We start from the raw sequence: 6292 nt of genomic DNA, 5'->3' as shown, positions 1-6292 counted from the left end.
TGGGCACATACGGATGCGAAAATGGCAACATTGGCAAAGAAAGCTCTCAGCCAATAACTGTGGAAGTGCTTATAAGAACACTAAGCTGAGAAGCAGACTCTGTCCCAGTGGGGCGTAACACAAAAAGATGAAGAAGACATACAATACATACATACATACAATTTCCTCAGAAGTAACGATCTACGGGATTGCCTCTTCAGATTTTTTTTGCAAAAACATTGATTTTTGATGTTTTGGCCGATTTTGAGCCTCGTCTTATGGATCTTTTTGTTTCTACGTGTACGTTGACAGTTGCGCCCCTTTAAACGATTTTACGTCTCTTTAGCTTTTTTGACGGCTACGAATGTGTGTGCGTGAGATTCGCACGTCCTGTTCGGGTCCGTTCCGTTCAACAACAGAGCACGGGCACGATGCTGTGCCGATTCGCCTACTACCACTAGCCAGCTAACCAACCAGTTCCACAAAACCAAATTCGAGTGGCAACAGCGAAAAGCTGCAGTCGTCGGGGTCGTCGTCGTCGTCGATATTTTCCTTCTTTTGGACCATTTTGGCAGTCCAGTTTCTCCGCGGAAAATCAGTGATATCTGCACGAAAACGCGATTGTTATGTTCGATATATGGTTTGTTCCGGAAGTGCGCTGATAATGTGATAAAAAGACAACAAAAAAAGTTCGGACAGTCAGTCGCGATCGCGAAGAAAACTCTTGTCACTTTTTAGTGGCGAGGGTGGTGCGTGTTTTGAGAAATAAAATAGCCTTCCAGCGACACCCACAGATCTCACAAAGTGGGAAGACAGTGTTCATGGTTTGTGGTCTTATGGGTGTTAAATTATCTTAACTGTGAAGAGTGTAGAAAGTTGCGGAAACATAATTGTTTGTGGATTTGCGAAACCTTCGAAAAATTGTGTGTTGTGGCTGGTGAAAAATTTGACGATAATTTTCATGTATGAAAGTTGCTCAAAGCGATGTTGTTCTTGTTGGTGATTGTGAGTGGTTAGGTGAGCCGAGTCAACGAAACGACGTAAAGTGGTGTTGTGGCTCTGGGCCAGTGCTGCTGAATTTGTGGGAGTTCATTCATGTTACAGTAATTTTTGATACCCTGGCAGTTTTACCATTTTTCAGTTCAAGGAAACAGCAGTTATTCGATGGAAATTATAGTTTTAAAACTAGAAACTACATAAGTTATTTATTACTGTTTGTGAAAGTTAAATTAGGTTTAAATAAGTGTTAACGTTCCTATAGAAAGCCAGCCGGATAAAAAATACAATACAAACATAGTATAACGTATATATTTTTTTGCCATTTCTCATCGTAATAGGCTGTTTTTCATCACGCCAATCTGTCATGAAACGGCCTACTTTCCTGCACTGAAGTATACAGTGCGGGAATAGTCATTACCTAACTGAAACCAGTGCTGTAATGGTTCATTACACAACGCTTTCTCATTACGCAACTGTTTTGAGTTGCGTAATGACTCATTACCCAACTATTTTCAGAAATTGCAAAATGATGGTGCAAGCATCCAGATGTTATTTCTGATACCCTCCAGTGGTGTACTACGAAATTGCAAAAAATGTTGTACGCAACTCGTTGCAGCACTCGATTTTTTCAGCACTCGTCGTAGTTATCCAACTCGGCAAGCCTCGTTGGACAAATGTACGACTCGTGCTGTAAAAATCGTCATTCTGCAACTTGTTACGTAAACTACTATAACAGGTTTATGGACAAAAGTTCGAAAACGTTTTGCATGGTGGGAAATTTTTCCTCTAAAAAAAGATTTTCGTCCTTTTGTCTCTTTTTTTGTTCTTCGACCTGTTGTCCTTTCGACCTTTTGTCATAGATTCATTTTAACAGTATCATTCCAAACATTGGAACAACAAAACAGTATATTGTAAAATAACAATACAGTTACAGTATAATATACTGTTTTGAACATTGATTGTCCATTATTATTATTGTTTAAAATTACATACCGTAATAGAATTTTTTAGAAAACGATTCATCGCTCGGAAAGTCCACCAATTGGCTTGTTTAGGGGTATCCTGTTTTTTACATATTCTGATTCTACGTTAAAAACTGAGCCAGAATCCAAAGTTTCATAATTTTCCGTGCCCTGGAACTATTTTTAAAACACGTTTGAATTTCGTATGGAAATCGCGTTTCAATCACCCCTCGGCAAATTTTACTCCGGGACGAGCTGTCATTATGTAAATGGAAATGTCATTGAGTCGACAGAATTAAATCTATTTTAATCATTTACTATATCAAAATTAAGATAATATAGCGCAAAAAATCGTGTTACACTTAAAAAACTGTGCTCTTTCGATCAAGCTACAAAAATCTGCGAATTTTTCATCACTAAACAACCCAATTATTTCACTGGAATTTATGTAACAATACTGCGAACATTTATCTTTAAAAAAGTGTTCACCTTACGCTTTAAATGTTTTTATGAAAGAAGACACAATACATTAAAGAGAATTTGATCAAATAAATTCTTTGAACATTCCTCTTAATTCATCTTGAGATCGCTTTAACAGGCTAACTAGATTTTTTTCGTGGCTCGTCTAGAGAAGTATTGACTACCGGGCAAAAATCAGGACAGTCAGAACACACGCTCCGTAGCGCAAACCGCCTAAAAGACTAACGTTGTTAGCCAAGAATTGTCAACTTCGTGGAAACAGGGAGGGTCCATAATAGATGTAACGACTATTGTTTTATAAATGTATATTTTATTGAATAAATCTTATGATTTTGTATGTTTTAGATGCGTACTATCAAGTAACGATGTGCATCTTATTGATATACTTCACAAAATGAGTATTTGTCTAAGATACACTTGTAAAGAAGCGTAGATAATGAAGCTTAGCTACCACCATTACTAACAATAAAATCCTAATTCATCTGATGACCGGTGCAGCGCAATAAGCCTTTTCCTTTAAGTTTCCTATTTCCTTTAAGAAAAGGCCTAAGTGTTTAATGTATAGTAGCAACAGCGGAAGTAAATTATCTGGCTATTGACTTCAATTTAGTGCCGGAGCCACAGATTCTGTAAAAAGAGAAGTTTTTAGACAACTTGTCAAAGAATATTAAACAAAAGGTACCTAAAATCATAAAAGTTAGCGATTATTTCGGTGTCAAAAGGGATGTTGTGACGGATTATGGGAAGCTACGAATTTACATTTCCACTATTTTAAATTAAAATAAATAAAAAATGATTATATTAAAAGGGATGTTGTGACGAATTATTGGCAGCTATGAATTTACTTTTCCAGTATTTTAATTTAAAATAAATAAAAAATGATTATATTAATACCGTTATAAAAACAACCGTGCTTAATCCGTATCCGCCCAGTAAATAGGAAAAAAAGTTAAAAAAATGATGCCTTTCCGGCAGTTCTTGAAGGATTGTCTTCGGTTTAGTTCGAATAAAATCGTCTGGATGTCTAGTTTTCCATTATTGGACCAACATTGGATGTTTCGGAAATGTCCACTGGTTTAGAGTTATTCTGGTGGGTCACTGAATCAAGTCGGGTAATTACCCAGCTTCCATTTCAATCAACTTTTACCTAACTAATTAATATGAATCTGATTGCACATCAATTTGTTTTTATAGTTCTGACTACGTACGTCATGTCAGAATTAAATTAGACAATAAGCCTGCTTTGTCCTTTGGTACTTTTTCGGGTAATTTTATAAGACCCCTTGGAACCCGTCTCAAATAGCCCAATTTTATTTTTTCTTATAACTGGCAAATGATCATTGCGAACTGCTATCAAACATTATCATGGTAAAAAAAAGCAGCCCAAACCTGATCGAACAAGATCAACAAGATCCTTAAATTAAATATTCACTAAGCTCAAAATGTTCCCATTATATAAAAAAAACTGGTTCACTACTTAGTCACTGAATCTGTCATCTAGGTGGCCAACATCCTCCAAATGATTTCCCACGACCACGTCTGAGTTGGCTTTTGCTAATGATGAAGTTCAACACTCAAATTTCGACAGTTTAGAAGAAAAATAAAATTGATCTTTCATCGGCTGATTATAAAGAGGTCAAAAAAAAAAATACCCAAGGTCGAATCTGATCTCAATGACTAGTTTAGTTCACACATGACGTCCATAGTCGAAACTATAAAACAAGGAAGTTGGGTATCATTTTTACCCAACTTGATCCAATGACCCACCGAAATAACTCTTAACCGGTGGACATATCCAAAAATTCCTATGTTGATTGAAAAACTAAACATCCAGACGATTCCTTCGAACTTAAACAAAGGCAATCCGTCAAGATTTGCCGAAATGGTAGCAATTTGAACTTTTTTCAATATACTGGGCGGAATCGCTTTAACAAATGGCCATTATTTCTGACAAAATTTAGATTCTCGTTCCAGTCTTCTTTTGGATTGTATTTGGGTCCCATAACCCTTGTGCAAAATTCCAGCTCGATCAGTTAAACTATACCGTTTTGACTCATATTGCCAACACTTAAGGCCAACAGTGACTTTCAATGCATCTGATTGGCATAAATTGGCTGATATTTGTGTAAATTTTAATTTCTTCGCAAAGTCTAACTGTTAGCTGTTGGGAGTACCAATAACAATGTTGATTTAATTAGTTTTAGTATTGTTTTACGTAAAAGTATGGAACAACGTTTTGATTCAAATGCCGAACACTGTTTTCATTCTGACTCATATTCCGAACACCTTGATTAAAATTCCGAACAACACGAATAAATCGTATTCAAATGAATGATTTCGCAAAGAAATTTATCTGAGCTTATTCTACTGGTCTCAAACTAGAGAATCATTACTACTCCCGTAGTATAAATTATATTGGAGACGTTAAAATTAAATTGCAATTGTTTCTCGTTATTAGCAATCAAATCGCCATGCAAAAACCAAGTGTTCGGAATATGAGTATGCTCGTAATTTGGAACAAAACGGTATTTTAGCGCCAGCCGTTCAAAGGTTGATTGGAAAAAAAATATTTTGCAAAGAAGAAAAATCGTCAGAGGTCGCCTATTGACCTCTATAAAAATTCTGAACACAGGTCTCGAAAAGCATTTTTACGATGATATAGAGGTCCATGAACGACCTTTGGCGAGTTTTCTTTGCAAAAGTAATTTTTCCCATTGTAAATCCCGTACAAACTTTGAACGGCTGGCGCTAACATATTCCGATCGAGCTGAAATTCTGCACAGTTGTTATGGGACCCAAATGCAATTCAAAAAGTGGACTGGGACGATAATTTATATTTTTCATATAACCGTGTCCCAGGCTAATGGCCAATCAATTTTCCAAAAAGTCCCTCAGACTGGCAACACTGACTGTGTTGCTTCTCGGGTCGTTGTGTGCGTTTTCGTGGCGGAATCCCCGTCTGTCTGCCAAAGCACTGGTCAGCCAACATCGTCGAATGAGAGCTCGCTCGCTACGAACAGCACCACCGAGGCCCGACCAACACCACACACTGCACCACTCAGTAGTAACAATTTTATCGGGCGCGGATGATGGATGTTTGCCTCCGAGAGACTGTTGTCTGTGCTTTGGTACTCTTTGTGGTGCATTAACGCTGCAATGATATTGTTTCCGTGATTTTTCGTCAAGTGGTTTGTTGACTCAGGCTGAATGTTGTGTGGAAGTGTAAAATCGTGAAGAGTTGAATCAAAGAAAAATCAAAGGCTAGATTTTTTCCTTCTCGCCCACTACAGCAACCTTCAGAATCTCTTTCAACATCTCCGAGGATTAAAGTGTTTAGGTTCTTAATGTAGGCAGTGGCCAAGCAGATTTGTGTAACAAGTTCACAATAAATAACAGATGAGCCCATGACAGGAATAAAACAAAAATCAGTGTTTCGTTTTGATCAGTGATGTGTTTAAGTCGATAGCATCGATTGGATAGAATTCGTAGTGTTCAGTGTTCAAAAAGTTTCACAAAATATCATCAGAGTCCGAGTTGTGTTGGATATCGCAAGTCGACCGCGGAGAGAAGTAGCCCAGAAGTGTCCCAGAAAAGAGAATCATAAATCCACTTGAATACGTGTGATCCAGGCCGCTGTTTGTCGTCTGTCTGTGGGAAGGCCTACAAGAAGGGTATCCAAAGTGTATATGCTGGGAAAGAAGAGAAGAACAAGTGAAATCCAGCCTGCAGAGCTGAAGAAGCATTAAAAATTCTGTGTGCGTGCTAGTCCACCCCTATACCACCCATACCCTGCAAAGTGCGGAAGAAGAAAAAAAGTTTAAAGTGTTGGAAGAAGCGCTAGAAGAGGGAACACAAAGTTTCCCCATAACAAA

This window comes from Aedes aegypti, chromosome 2 (assembly GCF_002204515.2).
Source record: "Aedes aegypti strain LVP_AGWG chromosome 2, AaegL5.0 Primary Assembly, whole genome shotgun sequence".
NCBI lineage: Eukaryota > Metazoa > Arthropoda > Insecta > Diptera > Culicidae > Aedes > Aedes aegypti.
Note: the sequence above shows the minus strand (reverse complement) of the source record.